General features: G+C 47.3%; 1 long non-coding RNA gene across 1 annotated transcript; it reads left to right on the forward strand.

Moving 5' to 3' along the window:
• Positions 1-1,497: 1,497 nt before the first annotated feature.
• On the forward strand, positions 1,498-3,010 carry LOC135813599 (uncharacterized). Its single transcript, XR_010553032.1, has 2 exons — positions 1,498-1,690; positions 2,276-3,010. It is a non-coding gene; the product is annotated as an uncharacterized LOC135813599 (long non-coding RNA).
• Positions 3,011-11,897: the final 8,887 nt, after the last annotated feature.

The raw sequence follows: 11,897 nt of genomic DNA on the forward strand, positions 1-11,897 counted from the left end.
GGCAGAAAATATTGATCACCATCTGGCGGTGCATCCACGCCCGCACCAGCCCTGTGCTCGCCCAGCTTCTGACCCCGGCACAAGGCACCCCTACCCGCCATCAGCAGTCAAATGGCCTACTGAGCCAGGCAAACCGTAGCCGCCGCGGTCAGCGGAGATTTTCTGTTGCTGGTGCTCTGCTGTGGAACGCTCTCCCTGGTGAGGTCCGCACAATTACCCGGCTACCTGAGTTTAAGCATGCATGTGTACCATACGCCTGTAGGGAGTAGTTCGAGTTGCTGCTGATTGCTCTGCTCTCCCTCCCCGTGCAGTTCAGTAACCCGCACGTAGTATCACAGATACATCGTGTTCTCTCTCTCCCCCCGTTTACCGGCAGTTATTAGTATCCTATTCTCTTACTTTGTGCTCTCATAGCTTTTACTATGTTCTTCCATAGCCACTTCTAGGCTAAGCCTTCGCCGTCATTTTATTGGGTTGTCATCCCGTTTGAATGTGCGAAGTGAAATAAAAACCAACCAACCAACCAACCCTGATGCCTCTGCTGGAACATGCTCTGACACGTTGTCGCCAGAAATGGATCCCATCCTGGAGTACTTCGAGAAGAGTTACATTGGTACCCTTCGGCACAATGGTCAACGCAGAACGCCACTATTCACACCTCTATTGTGGAATGTCCACGACAGCACTCTACAAAATGAAGACAGAACGAATTACAGTCAAGAAGGGTGGCACCGCAAGTTTTCGTCTACCATCGACTGCCATCATCCCACAATTTGGAAATTCCTGGATGGTATTTTTGTCGAGCAGGCAATGATGGAGCAGTGTGTGGAGAGGTAAAATGCAGGTCATGAGGCTCCGAAGAAGAGGAGGAAGTATGAAGATAAAGGCCTCTTTTACGGGCAAACAGAATACAATTGACAGTGGCATGGCGAATGATTAGAACACAACACCAAAAAATGAAAACAATTGTATGTGTGAAAAAACGCAAAAAACGAGAAAAAGCAAAAAAAACAAAAACAAAAAAACAAAACAAAAAAACAGGAAATACAAGGGCACTGTCCTGCCCACTATCGTCTCCAAAACCTCACACCCGACCCTCCGAGATTGCCAACTCTCGCAATGCATTCACAGGACGATGATATGACGATCGGGCACCGCGGATGCACGTGATCGCCGACCGCAACAATGCAAACGCCAGTCGACACCGGACATATGTCATTGTCTCGGCATACAACTTCGTGTCCCCACTCGAAATGAGGCCACACAGGCGCTTGATAAATCTGGAGCACTCTGGCGCACAACAACCGGCCGTGGTGAAAACTAGTGGAGTAAATGTCCCACGGTCCACATTGATGATGCGCTCAGCATACAGTCCGTGCGCCAAGGCCCTTGAGAGACCGATTTTCATTTTCTCGCGGGAATCGTAGCCTCCAAGGCGCCGCACCTGCGGGCTTGTTTTCTGTTGATTTCGCCTATCTCCGAATGGTGAATAATTTGCTGCTTAGAGCCCTTCTAGTCTCGTCAGGAGACCTTTCCTACACTGGAGAGATGGCTCGGAGTGATGTAGACACCTATGGCCGTACCCTGGAAAATTATTTTGGAGCTTGCAGTTCGTGAGCAGCCACCAAGGACGAATGTCTCATTTTTGTAATTGCTGAAACGAGGAATATGGTCACCAATTTCACACCAGGTAAGGCATTTACCCATCGCGGACACTAAAGCCGCTTTGTGGGGTGATAGACCAAAGCTTTATCTTTCGAATGCACGAGAAATTAGAGTGATACCTATGTGCCCCACAATTGCACCCGAAATAAACCACGCCACAGGCAATATTGTGATTTTGTGAGAAGAGACAATTGAGCATGCTCTAAATCGTCATGACCTGTTGTGTTACTTTTCAAACACCACTCCAAGTGAGCATCTACCAATCCTTTATCAATTTTACAGGGACACTTGAGCTTAGGGGATAGAGGTGGGATATTTCACCAGCTGAAGTACTAGATTTTTTTTCTGAATTTGTTGACTACTAGGTTGCATAGTGTAAATATGTCAGTATTATGTGCATTATTGTGGTGAAATTCTGAGCATCTAATTATTATAGGCACAACAGCACTGGTGCCTGCCCTCTCCTAGATCCTGCTCTCTGACTTATTAATTTTCTTGCATTGCACGACTCAAATTCGTCGAATGAAATGAAGGAGTAAATTTGTTGCTGCCAATTAACTGCATCAATTAACTGCATCAGTTCTGTTTTCCTCTGCTGTTCTTCTTTCAGTGTGGTGACTTCTGATCCATGAGGCGATGGCATGAAGTCAATAGTTTGCAGTATGTGCAATATGCGGCAGTCTCTCTGTCAATGGACCTGTGACAGCTGAAGCCCAGATGTTGCAGTTTGATGTCTATGGCCAGCAGCAATCTAATGTTGTTGCACCTTTCCTTCCACACACAGCAATGCGGAATATGTCATGGACAGACATTGCTAAACTGCCTCTTTCGAAGAAGCATCGCAATTCTTGTCTGCCAATAAACAACAGACTAGCCAGCTATAATTACAATTTGGAGGTCGGAGACGCGATCCGGTGAACGTATTGCGCCAACTGTAATGAAGAAGGCCTTAGTGATCTGGATTTATTACCATTCTCGTGTGGATAACTATGGCGTTGTGATCCAAGTCATGCAGACTATAAAATGCCTTAGACGTGAGATAGTGAAGGCACTGCCGACAGCAAGCCAACAGTGGATATGAACCACGCCACCAGCATCATTCTGCACACCAGGAGAATCCAATACATATAGCTGCCAACTCTGATGGTATAGACCCGATAACTTGTTTTCTTACTCTAAGATTGGTATACAATTATACATGTACTAGTGCAATCTCTATCCATATGCGTAATGCACTGTATTTGTTTCCGGTGACTGGAGGTAGTTTATCATAGCACTGTTTTATGTCCTGGTTTTGTTGAAGATAAGCATTATCCAGTTAACTTGCTAGGTACCGTATCAGTCAGCTCTTTTAGCATTTGGCTTTGTGTCAGGGGTGGTTGGCGGTGTCGCGGGTCATTCCACAGTCCGCAAAGTTGACGTTCTCGGCAACGGAGCGACCCAGTAGGCAATTGATCACCGATAAATATATTGTCATTGGTATCACGGTGCACCACAATGGCATATGGTGTGAATATCATTATGTTATTCTGCAGCGAGTCCTTGTCGTGTAGCTTGCGAAAGTTATTGCATACTGTCATTACGTGGATAATGCATAGTACTGTCTGTACACTCAAGTTTCAAGTCCAGTCCATTTTTGGAAATATGGGCTGGACACTAACGAGGGCCTGGTGACGTGTTCATAGGGCTGAGTTATGCCAAATGGTGCCATTGGCTGGGAGTGAAAGCCTTGCCCCACGCCTGCACCCTAAAAAATGTTTCGAAAATACTCAAATTCGACGACGGCTGAGAATCTAGGAAGATGCCGGACCACAGCGAAACAAGTCATCTGGCTGAAAAACGGAATACACCATTACGTTGCCACGGCTAAGCGCAATTTTTAGGCTCACCACACAGGTAGCGAAATGCCAAAACAAACGAGCCATAGACACAAAACCATTTTCCAAAATTGTCCACCATTGAGAATGCGACTCAAAAAGTACCCGCAAACTGCCCAGTGCGGAAAATGAAAAGTCAACTTTTAGACGACTTTTTTGAATCTGGCGCACGGACTGCATACTGCAGCTTCTTCTTCCTCTCATGCTCCGCCAACGTGGACAAAAATATCTCTGGCGTTGATTGCTTTCTTGCTTCGACTTCTGCCGCGCCTTTGTTCTCGTACTCCCCTTTATGTACAAGTGTTGTGCAGACCCTCCCTTAATATAGTCTGTCTCATTTTGTCCTGAGATGTTTTGATGCATAGTGATTATGACGCTCATCATTCGCTCCCTTGTCACTGGACAGTTCTGTCCGTTTGGTTTTAGCGAATTCAAATAAAGAAAACACACACACAACAGTTTGTCGAGAGGTTTGGTGGCATAGGACGGAGCATCGGGATGAACCGGACATCCAGGAAAGCATTCTGTGCCCTGGTCCACAGCCCTCGAGCCCGGATATCAGCACGAGCATCGTTGGCGGTGTTAGTTGAGGCTGCCAGAAACACCTCTCCCGAAACCGGAGCAAGCTGAGGCTCGACAGCGACATCCGAGCAAACTTCTAGCCAGGTCAACATTCAGTAAAACCTGTAAAGGCACCACTCTATGATGTGCTCTCAGACACAGTCACGGCTTACCACTCAGTATGTAAGTCGGCAAGAATATCGCGAACTTCATTGTGCCGAATGGTGGGGAAACCACCAGTAGGGCAACACATGGCATGGGCCGGATTAAACGGTTGGCCACACGAGCAGGTAGAAGGCACATCAACCAATGCCCAGTCATACCGCAACGCCACCGCATCCCTGAAATCTCCCTAGTATGAAGTATGAAGATCGGGACAAGCGACTTCGTGCCATACTCCGGTCGTTTGAGACCAGGACGAAGGATGAGTTTCTACGAGGAGTTGCTGCGAACTTAGAAGCCATAATTTGACCTGGTAGAGTAGGCAGCAAGTTTTTGACCTCCGAGAATCCGTGGGATTTTTGGGTTTGTTTCTAAAATGTCGAGAGTGTGTTCGATACAGTTAGGGGAGGACCATCCAAGGAACGATCATGCGTTCTACGTAAAGCTGTTGCTGTCTGCTGGAGTAAAACCAGGAGATGTGAAGCAAGTAGATCTAAATGGCCGACGTGGATTCTGCAGAATTACATTTTGTAGCACTGAAGTAAGGGACGATGTTGTGACGAAAGGCCTGCAGGCTAACGGAACGCCTTTGACCTTGGTGGTTGGAGATGGTGCTGTAGTGTCAGTCCATGCTTTTGGCGTGGCTGAAGACGTTTCCCTCCCCTCCATTGTCTCTGCAATCGAGAAATTCGGCACTGTGATCGGCAAACCAAAGCGGGAGGTGAAAACCATTGAAGCCTGTACCTTCACCACTGGAACGGTGTACGTCAGTATAGTACCGACCGTAGCTGTCCCCTCTGTGATTGTCTTGCCTGGCACACACCAGAGAATCCGTGTATGGCACAAGGGTCAGACCCCAACATGCTATAAGTGTGGGTCAAGCCACCACGTGTCCAGAAATTGCACTCAGCAGATGCAACGGGGCAAGAACTCTGCATCTGGTACGCTGTACTCCAGTATGGTAGGGTCAAGCGCAGGTCAAGCCAACAACTCTGTGCACCACAGCTCTGAACCCCAGCCACCACCTCCAGTACTTGGCGCCTCGAGTTCATCTACGGATGCAGAGTCAGAGATCTCATCTCGACCTCGTGAACCTTGTACGGACCCAGCACAACCCCACGCGGATCCAAAGGACAAGCAGAGTACTAGGAATATATCGGAACTGTTGCAGCAGGCTCGCAATGAGACCACCAGTCCGAGCAGAACCCCAATGCAGGATATGAACAAATTCTGCAGAGGAAAGACAGCTCACCAGTCACCTGACGCTGAGGGCTTCACCCTGGCTTCTGGGAAACACACCTTCCCAGCACAGTCCAGGACTGCACTGCACAGCACTGAAGGATTTTCTGAAAGTAATGAACTGCCAGTTGGAAATGCAGATTCACAAGAGGATGCAGACAGCAGCCTGGCGAATGTTACAATCGGTGGGATAACCTTTGAGTACTGATTTGATCTTCTTTTACATAATCTATGACAGAGTCAAACCCAACTGCCAGACTCCAACCCACTTTTACAAGAACAGCCATGTCTTCACTTAACCCCCTTGCTGACTCATTTAGTCCGTCAGTTCCACTACCTTCTCCTACCCACCCAAGTGCACTTCGCGTTCTATTTCTCAACATCAGGAGCCTGCGTAACAAACTCAATGACATCCTACTGCTCACACAACAACTCAACGCCCCGGATATAGTCTGTGTCAACGAAACCTGGCTCGACGCCACTGTTTCGGACCAAGAAATAGCCCTGACTGGATATAGTGTAACACGCAGAGACCGTAGTGGTCGAGTAGGAGGAGGAGTTTGCATATACTGGAAGTCATGTCTTCCGGTAAAACCAAGAGACGACATAACAACTGATGGTGTGGAAAGTTGCTGGTGTGAAGTCGCTTGCAAACCCCGCAGTTGTCTTGTTGGAACGATCTACCGCCCTCCATCTGAACCTGTGGGTTACTGGGACAAGCTAGACGAACATCTTTGCGCTGCTCTAAGGCCACAGCCAAATGCTATCGTTTGTGGTGACTTTAATGTGAATATTGACCTAAGTGCCAGGGACCCTCAGTATCACTACTTATCTGACTTGCTGAACAGCTATGCTCTGCATCACGGTGTCAACAAGTCTACGCGATTTAGCTCAACAGGACAAGACAGCACCCTCGATTTGATACTGAACAATTTTGATCCTTCCACTACAGCGAAGATCATCCCGGTCGCTTTCAGTGACCATGCTGCCGTGGCCAGTGACTTTCACCTCATTGTGCCTCGTGGATCTGACACCACACGTTTATACCGCAACTATCACCGGATAAACCACGATCACTTCCGGCGTGACTTAACCCAGAAGAACTTGTGTAGTATTACCGGCAACCCAAGCGCCATGTGGACCGAGTGGTCTAGCCGGTTTATTGAGGTTTTGGATGTCCATGCCCCACTTCAAAGTAATCACAGAACGAAGAAGCCTTCAGTGCCATGGATTGACCGGCAATTGTTGTACTTACTACACAAGCGGAATAGGTTGCACCGAAAGTGGCTCTCTGCTAAGACACAGGAGACTTATGATGAATTTAGTACAGCCAGACGTGCGGCAACTAGCTACAACAGGACCCGGAAACAGGAATTCTACAACTCCAAATTTCAGCAATGTACTGGAAATGCCAGAGAGACTTGGAAAATAATCAAGGAGTTGACAGGCAAACAGTCGACGTACAGGGATCCACAGTGCACGGTGGATGCGATTCGAGACACTTTTTCGAAAGTTGTGGAAGATCCAGCTCGCCCTGCACAGCTACGCCTACCCCTTGGGCCTCCACCTGCGGTGCACTTCTCGGAATTCTTGCCAGTCTCCATTGCAACTACTCGGAAAATGTTGGAACAGTTGGACACCAGAAAAGCCACTGGGAGTGATGATATTCCAGCAAGTCTCCTCCAGATGCATGCTGACATCCTGGCACCGTCACTCACGCTACTATTTAATAAGTCATTGAGAGAAGGACAGTTTCCTGCGGCAATGAAGGTGGGTAAGATACGGCCTCTGTTCAAGGCTGGAGACCCCAGCCAACCCAAGAATTACCGACCAGTCTCCCTATTGCCGATAGTGTCGAAAGTGCTTGAGCGTATTGTTCATAAGCAGCTTCTGCAGTACCTCAACACGAACAATTTCTTGCCTACTAGTCAGTTTGGTTACAGACACCAGCATTCCACAGCAGATGCCTTAGCGCTAGCTGTAGAGAACATCAATGAAGCACAAGCCGCTGGGCAGCACACAGGAGTAGCATTTGTCGACATGTCTAAAGCCTTCGACAAGGTAAAGCATAGCATTCTGGTTGAGGACCTCTTTGAACTGGGTCTCACTAGCACTGCTTTGCAATGGTTTTCAGACTACTTGATGTATCGCCGGCAATACGTGGAGACAGGAAAAACCAGAAGTACAACTTATGACAGCCAGTCAGGGGTTCCTCAAGGGTCAGTTCTCGGACCTTTGCTCTTCGTTCTGTATGTGAGGGATATTGCCGGCGACCTTGCCCCTCATGACGTCACCACTATTCAGTTTGCTGATGACATCTCGCTGCGTGCGAGCAGTCCACAGCCAGAAGTTGTCTCCCAGCGCCTCACTGCAGCAGTTCAGTACCTGGCCACTTGGTTGAAGAAACGTGGACTGATCCTTAACGAGACCAAGACGCAGATACTCGCCATACCACACCATAGAGCTGCAGCCCTCGACATCAATGTTGTATGCAATTCACAAGTCCTACCAGTAGTCACATCTGCCAAATACCTTGGCCTGCATTTTGACTCGGACATGAGTTGGACCACAATGGTGGACCATGTTGCTCGTCGTGTTGCCGGCAAAATTGCTGTCCTGCTGCGACATGCTTCCTCGCTGCCGTATCCATGCCGACTCACCTACTTCAGATCTATCGTTTTGCCTGAATTTTTGTATGCTTCTATTAGTTACTACCCGTATTTGACAGTTGCCCAGGAACAACGGCTACATAGGCTGTTCAAACGTGCCGCTCGGGCAGTCTGCAAGTCGCCACCGTGGACCAGTACTGCTCCCCTGCTAAATCGAATGCATGTATGTGATCTACAGGTTTCTGTGCACTTGAATATGTTTTGTTTCATCTGGCGATGTTTGCATGATGCATGTAGCACCCTGTTTGAGTCCTTTTTTGCTGTCGTGCCCTCAACTCGCACTCGGGGAGGCCAAAGCAACTTGCTTGTGGTCCCACCTGCTAGCACTGCTCGTTCTGCTAAGCGCCTAACGCACGCTGGAGCCATTATGTGGAATAGATTGCCACCAGCAGCAAAATGTTCAAATAGGTATTTGGATTTTAAATCTCAAGCTTTGCAGTATATATTATCAGCGACATAGGTTTTCCAATGCTTACTGGATTGATATCTGTTCGTTGCAACCAACCTTCCGTCATTTTTCCTTTCTCTTTTTCTCTTGTATCTACTTTTTTTTTTCCACAATATCCTTTAACATGTTATTCACAGTGGGTCCAATGTTATTAGGCATTTGCCTGTTTTGATTTCCACTATAAACAAAGTATACAAAGTATACAAACTTGGCATTTCATATAATTATGTGATTCTTACAGGAAATTTCAAGGTTATTTTTTATTAATAGCTATGAAAAGTATGAATGCCGCAGACATCACCACGCAACATGACAATTTGTTCAAGGTTTGGTTTTGTGTGTTTCCAAAATCGATTTTCACGCTCCGATCATCAGTGGAAATACGGAACTAAAGAGATCAAGGGAAAAACAAAGGTTAAAAATCCAAAGAAGTGTGACACATGACGGGTAACTTGTGGTAAGTATTACAAAAGGTGAGAACTAAAATAAGGAGTAAGTGTGACAAACGGGCATGAACAGTGCAGAAACAACTCATGAACTGCTAAAACATGTTCTTTTTGCTTACACAAATCGGGCTTATGCGTACGAATACAGCGTTCACGGTGAGGAAGGATGTCCTACCATCCCACCTATTGAGCCACTTGGTCTACCAATTTGAGTGCCGGAATTGTGATAGCCGGTACGTTGGTAGGACCCTTCAACACCTGAGCGCACGTATCAAGCAGCATGTACCACTTCACATGCTGCCGGACGCAGCAAAAGCGAAGCGCCCGAAGCGGGGAAGACCACGCAAGAACCCGCTCCCTCTACCACTGACACAACCAGAGCAAGTCGAACACACGGTGCAGAGGAAGAGTGGTGGATCACTAAGCCAACCGAATGTGCCTTCTCCACCGTTGCCCTTGCCGCCACCGGAACCACCACCAGTGCCGTTGGTGGCTGGGGTTGGGGAGGAGTCGGCAACAACGGCAGTACCGCCAATCACAGAAATTGATTCCATTTCTTTGACACAGTATCCGGCTGTGCGGACACCGCAGCACCCTCCGGCGCTTGATCCGTGGGTCCAGAGACCACGGAGGTCGACCGCCAATTATTCAACCGAAATATATGCTAGGAATGGCCAAGGCCCACGCGGAGCATCGAAGGAGACCGGAAGCCGGGGGCAAAACGGAACACAATCTCGGGACGTAGATGAGGTAAGGACAGTGGCACGGGACAGACGTAGGAAGGAGAACATGGATGGTATCAGACGACTGACTGGTGGTGAATATGAGTTGGGTGATGATGCAGCCGATGACGAGAATACAGATGACGACGAGGCGGATGACGGCGAGGATACAGATGACGACGAGGCGGGTGATGACGAGGCGGCGGATGACGACGAGGCGGATGACGATGAGACGGCTGGTGGTGATGGTGGTAAAACGGACGAGGAGGAGTCAGGTGGCAGGGAAGGTGATGGAGCTGATGAGGGTGAGATTCGTAAGAAGTCAGCTGTGTACTTGCATTTGTTATCTCGTCCCGATTGTTTGAGTGTGTATGATGATTCCCACTTCTCTGTACTGTGTCGTGCCCGTTATGTCCAGCAGTTGAAGGTCCTTGAAGCTGTTTGTATTCGTACGCATAAGCCCGATTTGTGTAAGCAAAAAGAACATGTTTTAGCACTTAGGTTATTTTCGTGAGTTTGCACCCCGTGTTCATGAGTTGTTTCTGCACTGTTCATGCCCGTTTGTCACACTTACTCCTTATTTTAGTTCTCACTTTTTGTAATACTTACCACAAGTTACCCGTCATGTGTCACACTTCTTTGGATTTTTAACCTTTGTTTTTCCCTTGATCTCTTTAGTTCCGTATTTCCACTGATGATCGGAGCGTGAAAATCGATTTTGGAAACACACAAAACCAAACCTTGAACAAATTGTCATGTTGCGTGGTGATGTCTGCGGCATTCATACTTTTCATAGCTATTATTAAACTTTTATCTCCACGTAGATTATTTGTTTATTTTTTATTTTATCTTATAATTTAACTTTATTCTCATTACTGTCTTCTTCTTGTTCAGGCTTTGTCTTCTTTCTCGATTAAAGTTCTCTGTTATTTTCTCCTTTGCATTATATGTACTTCAAAAGTAAATAGAGAAGTGCCGGGAACGTCGCGTTATTATTATCATTATACATGTACATTGTACGTTTTTACTAGGACCAACCCCCACGGACTGCAGGTCTTCATTGCACCATTACATAAATAAGGACGTTGTGAGTTGCCTCGCTGTGAGTTGTCGACACTGTGAGTTGTCGCGCAGTGAGTTGTCTTGGTTGTGAGTTGTCTTGACTGTGAGTTGACGACACTGTGAGTTGTCTCGCTGTGAGTTGTCGCGCTGTGAGTTGTCGCGCTGTGAGCTGTCTCGCTGTGACCTGTCGTAGAGAGCTATGTCGTTGCTGTGTCATCTTCTATATGCCATGCGCTACTTGATGTACCAGCCTGCTATGTCGGATACCGCCAACCATGCATCGACTAGGCGCCAGGCGCGAACTGATGGTGGTGGTGGTGAGAAGGAGAGCTCTGTGCCAGAACTTTGCAGCTTAGAGAGCGTGTGTGGGCAGGCGTGTGTTTACCGCCCTATTGCCAGGTGTGTGTTTACCACCATATTTATCAACCATTGGTAGGAATTATGCGAAAAATTATGCTAGCATAATCCGTCAAGGCCTAACAATCATAGAAGCAAGGGCGTGTTCGGTCACTCATTGGGCTACCTACAATCATAGACACAAGGGTGTGTTACTTGAAAGTTGTTCTTGGTAGATGCATGTACTTCGCAAATAATGAGCCTAAATTTGAAAATATAGTTCAAAAAACATGTATTGCAAAGCTATCAGTGTTCAACTTTTAAATAACAATAATAATGTATAATAAAAGAGGGTGAGATTCGAAACAATGATAATAAGCACACCACAATGCTCCATGGCTTAGGGCAGGACACCTCCAGGCTCGTGTTCCAATAAAACAAATTGGAGATGAAACTCGAATCCACATTACATGTTTACCATAATAGCCCATCTGGAGGCAGAGCACTCTGGCTCAGAATCCGCTCATTATTTCCTGCTGTCTGTACTGACCAATTATGAGTCGAAACATTAAGATTCGTCAGTATCAACGTGTGCTCCTGCTGCGTGGTCCGGCAATCTGCTGGTGTATATGATGGATTCTCTAGCTTGACCTAACATCACCTTTGCTGGTGTGTCATCGTATGGTGCATCAAGCTCTTGCTTCACGTAG

This window comes from Sycon ciliatum, chromosome 4 (assembly GCF_964019385.1).
Source record: "Sycon ciliatum chromosome 4, ocSycCili1.1, whole genome shotgun sequence".
Lineage (NCBI taxonomy): Eukaryota > Metazoa > Porifera > Calcarea > Leucosolenida > Sycettidae > Sycon > Sycon ciliatum.